The sequence below is a fragment of the Peromyscus maniculatus genome, chromosome 18 (genome assembly GCF_049852395.1).
Source record: "Peromyscus maniculatus bairdii isolate BWxNUB_F1_BW_parent chromosome 18, HU_Pman_BW_mat_3.1, whole genome shotgun sequence".
Lineage (NCBI taxonomy): Eukaryota > Metazoa > Chordata > Mammalia > Rodentia > Cricetidae > Peromyscus > Peromyscus maniculatus.
This window is the reverse complement of record NC_134869.1, coordinates 1,010,552-1,023,081: the sequence shown is the minus strand read 5'-3', so window position 1 is coordinate 1,023,081 and position 12,530 is coordinate 1,010,552. Positions and strand designations below refer to the sequence as shown.

The window sequence follows — 12,530 nt, the reverse complement described above, 5'->3', positions numbered from 1 at the left end:
TCTCCCCTCAGCCTTCCGCTTCCCAGAATTCTCCTCTCTCCTTGTCCCACCTACTTTCTGCCTGGCAACCTACTTCCTGCCTGGTCACTGGCCATCAGTGTTTTATTTATATAGAATGATATCCACATCAAATGCCTCCTTGAAATCCAGCTGTAAGACATTTTTTTTTCAATTAGTAATCAATGGGGGAGGGCCCAGCCCATTGTGAGTGGTGCCATCCTGGGCTGGTGGTCCTGGGTTCTATAAGACAGCAGGCTGAGCAAGCCAGGGGAAGGAAGCCAGTAAGCAAAACCTTCCATGGCCTCTGCATCAGCTCCTGCCTCCAGGATCCTGCCCTGTTTGAGTTCCTGTCCTGACTTCCTTCAGTGATAAACAGCACAGGTAAGAACTCCTCAAATATTTGTTGAATGGATAAATGAATAAATCTAAGAGATGAACATTCAGTCATGAAATTTTCAATTCTGCTGTTATGATTTAGCTTTGTATCAGTCCTTCAAGGTAGATTTGAATAATTTAGAATAATTAATTTGGCTCCTGGCACTTGAAAACTGTAGTATTCAGTCTGACATCTTCCTGTGGCCTGCTGGAGCAGAAATGGGATCCAGGAGAGATCAAGGCTTTCTTAGAGTATCACTCTGATGCTTCCCCTGAGGAAGCTACCCAGAGGTACTGCCCCCATGAACAAGAGAGATGCCCCTGCAATACCTTTCTAAGGAGGATTAGCAGCTGGTTCTGGGCATCCTACAGGTTCTCAGTGAGTCTTCTTGGTAAGCCCTACAAGTGAGGGAAACCAAACACAGAGTACAAGCGACACACTCAGTGTCACACAAAGGAAGGTAACACCTGCTGCATCTTAAACTCACGTGTTTGTAGCCTGCAGCCCCATACTCCACCCACTTGGGGTTTTGGAAGCAATGTTTACTCAGGAGAGTAAACATCAGAGGAGCGAAGCAGGATGTGCCAACTCTTAAAAAGAAGAACCAACCTGGATACACAGGTGGCCTGGTTCTCTCTAAAACTTCTCAAAGACTGGCATCATCAAGATGCTGATGACCACAAACATTTAAGTGAGCATCTGCTCTGTAACAGGTCCTGGGCTGGGGTTTCCCCAGATACCATCATTTGATTTTCAAGATTGTCAGAAATACTTTCTGCAAGCATGCAGGTGCTGGAGCTGTTTATACACAGAGAATGACATAAACCTGCAAGCAAAGATGCCCAGGAACTCCTTACTCCCAGCCTTGCTGGCTCATAGCTGACAGTTACCTTGAAGACAAAACAGTATGCTGCCCAGGCAAATCCATGCAGACTTTGCTTTTCTACTTCTTTTAGGCTGGGTCAGTATCTTGGACACTGGTTAGCACAGGCATTGCTATTCGAGGTTACAAACACACACAAAAACTTTGTATAATGCATGTTTTTGTGACAAAAATGTTTTTCAAAGGTACTTTTGACTGTATAGTTCTTCATTTCATACTATGGCCTTGTAACCTAAAGAATAAGATTGATGCTGCTGAACCCTTTTTTAATCTTACTGATGAAAACCCAAGAAATCTGAGGTCTAAAAGGAAAGTTGAAGGCTATAGGGTTCTGTTCATTGCCAGAAATTCTGTCCATTTTGAGTAGAAAGAGCATGCACGGTGGATGTTCCCCCGTAGGACAGCTCTGTCAGCATCTTGCCCCTCTATCTGCTGGCTCTCCTTCTACTTCTACCCGCTCCTGTGAGCTGTGTTCTCTGGTCCTGTAGAATAATGGCAATGCTTCTTTCCTATGATAACCTTTTGCATATCTGGGGCTGCTATCAGGATGGTGCTTTTTTAATAACACAGTGACTGGGCAAAGAGTCAAGTGTCTGTACTTTTTAATGTCTACTTGATGTGTTTTAGGTCTGGCTATACATCTCTGGTCATACAAGGTATTGACGCTTGCCTCCTCATTAGACAGTGCCAGCAACTAATTCTGTCCAACATTTTGGAAGCTATATTCTGGGAACAAATGGCTTAGTTGGAAAGACAAAGAACAGAAAACGTGTGACAAGAGCTGGTACAGTCACATGGAGTACGGACCAGCCACACGTATGGGGAACGTGTCTCAGTCCACCCATGAGGAAAGACTGCTCACCTGGGAGGCAGAGCCCACATGAAACACAGCTTGTTTCCTGAGCCTACTCCAGGACAAGGACCTGGCCCTGCATTATGACTGCTCACTGCGGCGAGTGACTTCACAGACACCTGCCACAATGCCAAGCCTGTGCATCTTCTCTAGTCTTCAAAGTACTAAAGGGCCTGGAAGCAAACTAACTTCAGTTTCACCTCAAACTCCTCAACTGAAAAAAAAAAAAACCTCGCCTAAGAAGAACAGCACAACTTGAAGGACCTAAGACAAAAAGACATGGTCCCCATGTCTTATCGTCTATGGACTAACCAAGTGGCATGGGGCACATCATCTAACTTGTCTGAACTGCATTTTCTCAGGTATAGGTTAAGGGGCATGGTCTGTGGAACATGAGGTTTCCTTTCAGATTCAGGGTACTGTAATCTTCTGTAGTTATCTCAGGCAGTAAACCAGACAAGCCACAGTTATTGGGCTGGGCTGACCTATATCAAAGTTGGGGTGCAGCTTCTAGAACGAAGAACAAGGTATAAACAAAGGCGACAAGGCTGCCATCTCCAGCCCCCTTCCCTCTGCAACTTGCTGCCATGTCAGGGTGTCTCCTGGGCAGGCCTGATTATTCACTAAGTGGATGGAAGGTCTTGGGCATGTCACTCCACTTCTGACAGCCTCGACTTTCCACATCTGTGCAGAGGAGTTCATTCACCCATTCCCAGGAACGGGAGAAAAACACAATGATTAACTACTGTGACTCCCCTCTCACCAGGAGACACAGTGCACAACCTTTGTCCAAACATGGTCGACCATCAACCTCAGCTCACACTCTCATTCTGCAGCTCACCCTCTCTACAGCACAAGCCCCTGGAGCTAGAGGCTCAAAAACCCATTCCTCCTGCCCACTCCCACCTCTGTGACGGACAGACAAAAGGACCGAGGCTCAGAAAACACTCTTGACTTAGGTCAAAGACATCAGCAAAGCCTGGCCGAGAACACGGGGTGGCAGACACCAAGGGCTGCACAAGACACAGTGAGAACCCTTTGTAGGTTCCCGTCTCCCTAAAGAAATTCAGAACCCCTCTCTTGTATGACCGCATTCTGAAAAGTCGCTGAACTTTTTACTTCTGCATGGGAAGGGGGTGCACCAGAGAGTTGGTGTCATAGTGTGTGCATGGGATGAAAGAATGTCTTGAAGTGCCAATGAGATGAAAGAAAGGCAGAGTTTTGAGCCAGCAGCAGTTCCCAGCTGCTCCCCACACATATGCCCACATCTGCTCTTCTCAGTTCACCTGCTGAAACAGACATGTACACACTGGAAGCCTTTCAGGACAGGTAGGGAGGGGTTTCAGGCTGCGGCAACAATCTAACAACCCAAGAAAACCATCACAACTGTGCTATCCACAATATAAAAGGAATTGAGGCATTCTCTACCCTCTGACAGCCCAGCCTGAACAGCCAGAGAGTACTCCAAATTCATTCAGCCACATTGGTAACTCAGAGGTCAGGGACCTGAAGGATCTCGGCAAATAAGATAAAAATCTCTGAGTGCATTCAGCAAATGTCTGGAGAAATCTTACTCCATAGTCTGCTGGGGCAGAGCACTAAGGAGGGAGACAATATAAGGAAGGGTTTGCTTTAAAGGTGGCTCCTTGGCACACCAGCTCCCTCCCATCCTGGCTTGATTCCCCAAGCAAAGCCTTTATCTTTAGGGAGCATTGGACAGAAAGCTAGACCAAGAACAAGCCTGACCCCAGCTCCTCCAGGGCGCAGGGCCCTCCCAGTGTCTGCCAGAACCACGTGAACTTTGGCTAATAGACCCAGAAAGGGAGATCAGCCTTCCTGAGATCTCACTGCAGGCCAGCGGCAGCCACTGGCCAGAGCTCGTCCTGACCCCTAGCCTGGGGCTGTTTCTTCCCTCTACCCAGATGCATTCCCCTCCCTCCCAGGCCCACTCCCTCCTCCAGGTCCTTGGGCTCACCTCCTAGTTCTGAGGATCCTGCCAGGCTGAACAATGCTCAGAAGCAGATGGCTGTTAAAACAATTCACTGGGGGCATGTGAAGCCGTGCCCATCCCAGGTGGCAAGGAGAGGCTACAGCCCCGCAAAGGGGCTCTCTTTCATCTAGAGAACAACTCCTCCTCTTCCTCCTCCTCCCACTCCTCCTCCCCCTCCTAGGTCCTCCTCTGTAGTACTACTGGAACATGTGCTCTACTTGGGAGGGAGGCAGGAGGGAGTGTGGCTTTTATTGGAAAGCAAATGCCAACAGTGTGCAGAACTCTGCTGTATCTTCACACTTAGGAGAGGAGGAATGAGAGAGAGAGAGAGAGAGAGAGAGAGAGAGAGAGAGAGAGAGAGAGAGAGAGAGAGAGAGAGAATGAGAATGATGATTAACCCCTGTGTTCCAGCTCTGTTTCTCAGTGAAGCCAGAGAAACAATACACTTAACCAATGGAGTGCCGGCCCCAGGCATTACATCACCAGCGAGCCCCCTCATTGGCTAATAATTCCTAAAAGGCAAAATCCTATCTTTAGATGCTTAACCCCTTCCTACTTAGCAAATCAAAAAGAATTTGGCTTATACCAGTGTTTCCTAAACTCGTTTTCATCTGATTCCTCTGAAGAGCTTTCTAAACATGTAGTTTGTAGTACTATGCCTCAAATTATCTACACCACAACCTCCCGAGGGTGTGCGGCTATTTTAACAGTATAAAAAATAGAGGGCCCAGTGCACTTAGATCCCTTCCTTGCTAAGGGAAGTGATACTTCTCTGAGCACATATAACATACCCAACACTTACTGTCTCTTCTCATTCATGTCCTACCCCAGGCAGTGGACATTATTGGCCATCTTTCACAAGTAAGGTTCAGCCAGGCCTCCTGACTCAGGTCTGCTATTCCAGCTACTCGGGAGGCTGAGGCTGGAGGATCACAAGTTCAAGACTAGTTTGAGCTACAGAGTAAGTCCAAGACCAACCTCAGCAACAGAGTGAGGTTGTGTCTCTCCAAATAAGAAGTTTAAAAAGCGGGTTACAAATGGGCTTTACAACAGAGCAGCAGCCTACCCTGCATACGGCTCTGGGGTCAGTCACTTGCACTGGATAAAAGAGATCCTAAGTCACTTGCCCAAGAGCTGGGGGTCACTTTGAAGGCCAGGCTGTGGGTGCCTCATGAATTTCCCACTTTTTTTTTTTTTTTTTTTTGAGACCAGGTCTCACTGCATAGGCTTGGCTGTCCTAGAACTTGCCATGTCGACCAGGCTAGCCTTGAACTCACAGAGATCAACCTGCCTCTAGCTTGAGTGTAGGGATTAAAGGCATGCACCAGTATACCCAGCATGAAGTTCCCACTTAAAGTTAAACCAGGCCATTTGATTAGCAGTTTGCGTTTGTCTTGCGTGGTATGCAAGATTACAGAAAATATTGATACAGTTATTGAACGTGAGAAGAATTGAGGACTTTAGAGAGAAGTGAATTCTAAGACACGTGTATTCAGAGGCAGCCATCCATCCTGGAAATCACATTCTCTCTCAAGTTCATTCCTTCTGCTTCTACTGTAAAAACCTGAGCCTCATCCTCCTGTGCTCTAGGAAGCGCTCTCCTCCTGCCACACCTGGGAGAGAGGGCCTTGCTGGGTACTTCTCAGGTCCCTGTGTTTGGGAGTTGCACTTGCTTGTTTACTGAATAAGCTTGATGAGATTAGAGCTGTGTCTGCCTTTTCCACCCACACCTGCCCAGACCAGTGCCTGCCAGATATGAATACTCGGTCATGGCTGACAGGGAGAGAGGGACCAGTGGAAGAGGCTTTTGTTGGAGCTCTAAATGGCATCACGGTGTTGGAATGAGGAAGGCAGAGGGAGGGGAGCCTGAGAGACCCACAGGAGTTAACAGTCTAGTCTTGGGTATATGGATTGATGTGGGAGGTGTATTTTTGGACCACAGTATCTTCTTCATAGGGCAGCCATGGGCATCCCATGAAATAATGGCCCAGGATCTCATGCTTTCCTCCACACCCTTTGCCACAAGAACACACCTGCTTCATAATTGACATCTGAGAGCTGAAAACTGCCCTTTCCATGCCATCACTTGCTAGATCCAGACCCACACCAAACACATGTTCCTCGTGGATAAATGATGCATTTGGGTAGTCCAGCCCTACACAGTCTCTCCACTGTCAAAATGTCCATACCATCCACCTAATCATTTTACAAATTGAAGTGAATTTTACATAGTGCACAGCTAAGCTCTTTGAAGTGCATGGCTGAGTGGCATTTAGCACCTTCACACTGTAGACAACCACTCTCTCTGTCTCATTCTAAGGTCTCACCATTGCTCCAAAGGGAACCATTTAGCTATCTGCTCTCAGGCCCCACTCCTGCTTCTCCTCAGCCTGTGACAAATGCTGATTCCTTCCAGGATTTACATATATGGGTAATGGCATTGTACAGCATTTGGCTTTTTATGACCACATTCTGTGTGTGTGCAAGCATCTGTTTGTACACTCGCCCACTAGCGCACGTACAGAGGCCATAGGTCAACGGAGCAATGTCTTTCTCTATGACTTCCCACCTTATTTTTTGAGACAGGCCCTCACTGAGCCTGAAGCTCATTGTTTCTGATAGGCTGCCTAGCCAGCAAGCTCCTGGTCTTTACCCGCTAGTGCTGGGTTACAGGTGCATGCCACCACACTCAGCCATTTTACATGGGTGTAGGAGACCTCCTCAGCTCCTCACGCTTATACAGAGACCACCTCACCCACCAAGCCATATCCCCAGCCCTATGTCTGTCCTCATTTATTTATATTTTTGTAACTTTTACAAGGTCCATTCATAGTGTGGCATGCATTATTAGTACTTTGGTTGTTTCATGACTAATAGTTTATTGTGTGCACATGTCACATTTTGTTCATCCATTCACCCTGTGATAGACATCATTCATCCATTCAATCCTAAACCATAAGCCTGACACTCACCTCTGACTCTTCTCTTTTCTGTACACCTCCAATCTAGTGTAGCCCCAAATCCTATCCATTCTGTGCCCAAAATACAGTTCAAATCTGTTTGCTCTTTCCCTCAGCTTACACAAGACATCCGTATCTCACTCACCTAACTTCTAGCTGGTGTCAGTACTTCATTATCCTCTCTAGTAGTAGCTCCTGGGACATTTTTTAAACATAAGCTAGGTCATCTATTCATTTTACTATAGTAACTGGGCCCCTTTCTTTACAGAGTTTGCCTTACCTCTTTGAGGCAAGGCAAAAAAAAAAAAAAATCAACAACCACATAGCATTATATCAGGTCATTACTCAGGTTTAAACCCCTCACTGACTTCACTGCACTTTGGGTAAAATCTGAGCTCAGCATGCCTCCAAGGCTTAGCAACTTCAAATGCATCTCAAGTGGCTTGAAGCACCCCTTGAGTTATGTTTCCGCCACATTGGGCTGCGTTCCTCCACTTCATGGTCCCTAGGCAAGCTATTCTTTCTGCTTCCTGATCTTAGCATTTCTGAGTACTGGGTATCAACATAAATAGTACACACACACACACACACACACACATACACACACACACACACACACACACACACACACACACACACACACACACACACACAGAGTGACCTTCCATGGTGATCCTGTGAAGCAAATCCACCATTCATTTTATTCTTCAAGAAATGTGCGCTGGGATGCGGGCATAGCTCAGTGGTAGGGTGTGTGGTTAGCATGGATGAATCCCTGGGTTCAGTCTTCATACCCCCAACTATCCACACATACATGTAATGTAGATATACATGCTTAACACAGCTGGGCCCTGGGATAAAACATCTTTCTGTTCCCTGCAGCCTGTGGTGTAGTGATGAAGGCCAACACAGGGAAGAGAATAAAAATTAAAAGTGCTGTTAAGGGAGAGGAAAGGGCAGGTATCTGCTTCACATAAGACAGTCTTTCCAAGAAGGCTGCACTGAACTACAAAGCATGAAGAATCACTCAAGCAAAGAGCCCGATTTTCCTCTCTCATCTCCTGACTGTACAAAGCTGTGGTCTGGCATTCAACATTTTCTTTTGAAGGGTTCAAGTATGCAATGCCTATCCCCCCTCTCCCTCAGCAGACAGAGCTGTACCTCCCTGCCTGGGATAGCCCCTGCTGTGTGGAAGGCTCTCCAAACAGACTGATTGGAGTCCTAAGTGGTTGAATCAATAGTGACTCATCAATGAAAGCGTTTCCTGAAGTTTAACGAGTGACATGCTGTGACAGATACTGTCACTGTTATCCTAATAGGGACTCTATTAGGCTTGAGAAACACTGAGATGACTGAAAATCGAGAATGAAAGTGTGTAACTTTGGGTACTGTGGGACAACCAGGAGAGGATACACATACAAAGCAAGCACTCAGCAGGAGTCCACAGTCACTGGGGACACTGCGATACTAGCAGAGGTGCCTCATAGTAATAAAAACTCAAGCCCAACATTTACTTTCACAGGCAGTAAAGAAAGTCAAACGTCAGAGCCACACTTTCTAAGTGACCTCTATGTATAAGGCTGGCCCAAAGCCATCGAGTGACACAGAGAATCGATGCCCTGGGGAAAGTCTCATGGTCTCCTCCAAGACCAAGATGCTTGTTACTCCCTAATTTCCAGCAGCCAAGGGTGTTAACTGCTCATAGCTCACGTGTAAGCCCCTATTTAGAAACTCTTTGGTGAAAGGAGCACTAAAGCTGTGCTCCCTTCTTGGGAGCACTCTGCACCCACTGGCTGGTCAGTCAAAAGCCTCAGTGGATGGCCTGAGCCCCCCATTTCTCCTTCATCCAGTCTGCCTGTGCCTGGTTCTATTACCCGAGCTGTGTACCCACTCAACAGTAAAGCAACTTCTCAAGGACTCAAGGACCCTTCTACACAGAAATCTTAGCATCTGTTCCTGGTCCACTCCTGTTGCTGTGATAAAATCACAAAGCAACTTAGGGAAGAAAGGGTTTATTTTAGCTCATAAGTCCAGACTACAGCCCATTTTGGGGGGCACGTCAAGGTGGCAGGAGCTTAAGGGAGCTAGTCAAGCCACAGGCAAGGCAGAGAAAGAATAAATGCATGCCTACTGTTCAGTTCAATTCTGCCACACTTTACACAGTCCAGAACTGGATCCCAGAGAAGAGCACTGCCCACCATGGGATGAGTCTGCCCATCAACCTACTTACTGATAAAGACAATACCCGACAGACATGCTCACAGGCCAATCAGATCTAGACAATCAATCCTTCATTGAGACTTTCTTTCCAGGTAATTCTGGTTGTGGCAAATTAACAATTAAAAGTTACTAGCATAACATCTCTGACCTTTCAACCAAAGAACCTTGCCTGTGACAACTTAGGCAACAATGATGTCCTCTCTCTCTCTCTCTCTCTCTCTCTCTCTCTCTCTCTCTCTCTCTCTCTCTCTCTCACACACACACACACACACACACACACACACACACACACACACGAGGAGGGGGGAAAGTTCAAATGCCGATAATGTCTTCAAGGCAAATAGATAAATAAAGTGGCCCTATGGTCTCTCACTTCCTGTGAGTCTTTCTTGCTGCTACTATACCAGCCTCTATATGGCTTTGCCTCCAACAATAGCCCCTGGGCCTTGGCAGATAGAAAGGCAAGCCCAGGTAAGGCAGAGTCTGTACATAGGACCCAGAGATCAGAAGGAGAGCACAGGTACTCTATGTAACCCCCCCCCCCCAAGGGCAATCACTGATGACAAGATAGAGGTCGCAACCTCCAAAACCAATATACAATGGCATGCAAGTTCAGAAGCAAGCATCACATGGCAGATCTCCCTGCCTGAATCCATGCCCAGAAGCAGGTGCAGGGCTCCTGGCCAGTCAGCCTTAAGGGGCTAGAGTCTTTGTAGCCAAGTTGCTCGAACAAACAGCATTTTATAACTTACCAGGTAGTGGATGCCAGTCCCCAACACTGCCCACGGAACCGGCAAAGTAGCCCGGGACCGACTGAATTCTTTCCCTGCCTCCTACATCTGAGGACAAACTTGTAAGGCTGCATCTTCAGACTTGTGCACATTTCAGGAAGCCCTTCCACCTCGCAGTTTATTTTCCACCCACAAGTCCCGGTCCTACTGAGTAATCTGCTGTTTGATTAGCTGAGGTTCTGGCCTCCTTCGCTTCTTTCATCTGCACATAAGAAAATCTACCTGAAATTCGTGCGGTCCCTGACGCCCCCGCCTCCACAGTTTTCAGGCTGGCAAATTCCAATCTCTGCAAGTCTGCACTGAATAGCGACCTCCGAGCCTTCCTGGCCGCATCACGATCTACGCATCTAGTGCCCCACGCAGTACACCACACTGCAACCCCTCCCCTCATCCCTGTTAGCCCCCATGAACTCCCGAGACTCCCTTCAGCCAGCTAGAGCTGAGCACAATGTTTGGCACTCAGCCAAGTAAGTCGTGAATAAATAACCGGGACGCTCTGTCAGTATTCGTCTCTATTCCTAGCCTGGCCAAGGGAAACCCTCGGAGGTTTCTTCCTGTGCCCCAGGATAGCTGAAAATAGGAGATTGCACGACAGATCTGAGCCCCAGACCCAAGGCAACAGGTCGTGAGGGATCTGCAGACATAAGGCAGGTGGTGGAATCCAACGCTGAGCACCGGCATCTGTAGCGGTTCTCAGCTTCCCCAGGAGACATTTGGATGTTGGGTGGAAACCTCAGAAGCCATAGCCTTGCGAGCTCCGGGCTCCGGTGCCACACGGGGACTGGAGCCAGGGCCCGGCAGCAGCAGCCTGGGAAGGGAGGGTGGCGCTCCGGGCCCATGGCTCACCAGCATCCCGCCAAACGGAAAGGGAGCTTATGGGGACACAGCACCACGGGAGGACGCCCCAGCGGCTCGGACTCGGGGTGGATGCTCCCTATGGCCAGAAACCCTGCAAAGTCGACTTTGCTGTGGCTTACCGTGCCAGCTACGGTGGCCGGTGGGTACCTCGGACCGGCGCCGCCAGCTACAAGATCCGCGGACGCGCTGCAGCCGGGGCGCTCTGCCTCTGCCCCGCACAGTGCGCGAGCGCCTCCGCCGGGCGGCCAGGCTTCCCCGCGCTGCGGAGCCCATTGGCTGGGGCAACAAGGCTCCGCACCCGGGCCCGCCCCTCCCGCCGCTCCTCCCCCTTCCCATCGGCTTCCCCTCGCCAGCCAGGTACGGAAAGTTGCTGCAGCAAGCAAGCCCTGCTCTTGCTGGCCCCCAGTGGCCAAATAAGGCGATCTTTTTCCATCCCCGGAGGGGTGAGATGCCCCTCAGGGAGTGCGAATAGTGCAGTTCAGTATCCTAGGGAGGCAGCTTTGAGAAAGTCACCTGACCTCCCTGGGCCTCAGGAGGAACTGCCGAGAGGCCAGGCAGTCACTTGTCAGCAAATGTCACAGGTCACAAGCACAAGGAACAGAAGGGAGCTAGGCACTTACTTAGCGTGGTTAGTTGCACACAAGTATACAAACAAAAGACAACGTCAGCTTGCTGTAAGCTGAGAGGGGTGTGTAGTAAGAACACAAAAGGGATGTCACTATATGCCAGGAAGGCCTACGGAGGCGACTGGTGAGATGTGAATTAATACTATTAGGTTAAAAGTAATTCCAGATAGAAAAGGCAACCAGGGAAATCTCAGTCCTCCAAATTGGCACAGACTGGGAGAGCATTTGGCAGGTTTTTGAGTCCTGTGTCATTCTATGCCTCAGTTTCCTTCAGGAGGTCAAAGCAAAACTCCCCAAGACTCCTCTCACCTGCAATATTTTGTTTGTTTTTAGAAACACGGTCTCACTCTGTAGTTCTGGCAGGCCTGGAGCTTGCTGTGTAAACCAGGCTGGCCTCTAACTCACAGAGATCTACCTGCCTCTGTCTCTGAGGGCTTTAAAGGCATGTGCCACCGCACTCAGCTCTAACTGTATTATCTAGACCTATAGCTTAATTATGTTTTAAAAGATTACTGGTGCTCAAGATGCATAGGAAAATGCTGTGGAAAAATAGAAGGGGAATTCTTTTCTTTTGACTTTTATTATTAAGAAATTTTCTATTCATTTTACATACCAACCACTGATCCCCCTCTCCTCCCTACTCCCGCCCCCCAGCCTTTCCCCCCAACTCAGCCCCCCATTCCCACCTCCTCCCCGGGCAAGGTCTCCCATGGGGAGTCATCAGAGCCTGGTACATTCATTTGAGACAGGTCCAGGCCCCTCTCCCTGCACCAAGGCTGCACAAGGTGTCCCACCATAGGCACTGGTCTCCAAAAAGCCCGCTCATGCACCAGGGACGAATCCTGATCCCACTGCCTGGGGGCCCTCTAACCAGTTCAAGTTAAACAACTGTCTTGCCTATCCAGAGGGCCTAGTCCAGTCCCATGGGGGTCCACAGCTATTGGTCCACAGTTCATGTGTTCCCACTAGTTTG

General features: G+C 48.6%; 1 protein-coding gene across 3 annotated transcripts in view; it reads right to left on the bottom strand.

Annotated features, from left to right (window-relative positions):
• Window positions 1-11,190, bottom strand: part of Syn3 (synapsin III) — a 445,154-nt gene extending 433,964 nt beyond the window's left edge. For 2 of the 3 annotated variants that reach the window (XR_013045768.1, XM_076554444.1), the window contains exon 1: window positions 11,051-11,180. The gene's annotated coding sequence lies outside the window, so the exon portion shown is untranslated. Of the gene's footprint in view, window positions 1-11,050 lie in introns of all 3 variants that reach the window. The other variant, XM_016005489.3, reaches the window with a different exon arrangement.
• Between the last annotated feature and the right edge of the window lie 1,340 nt (window positions 11,191-12,530).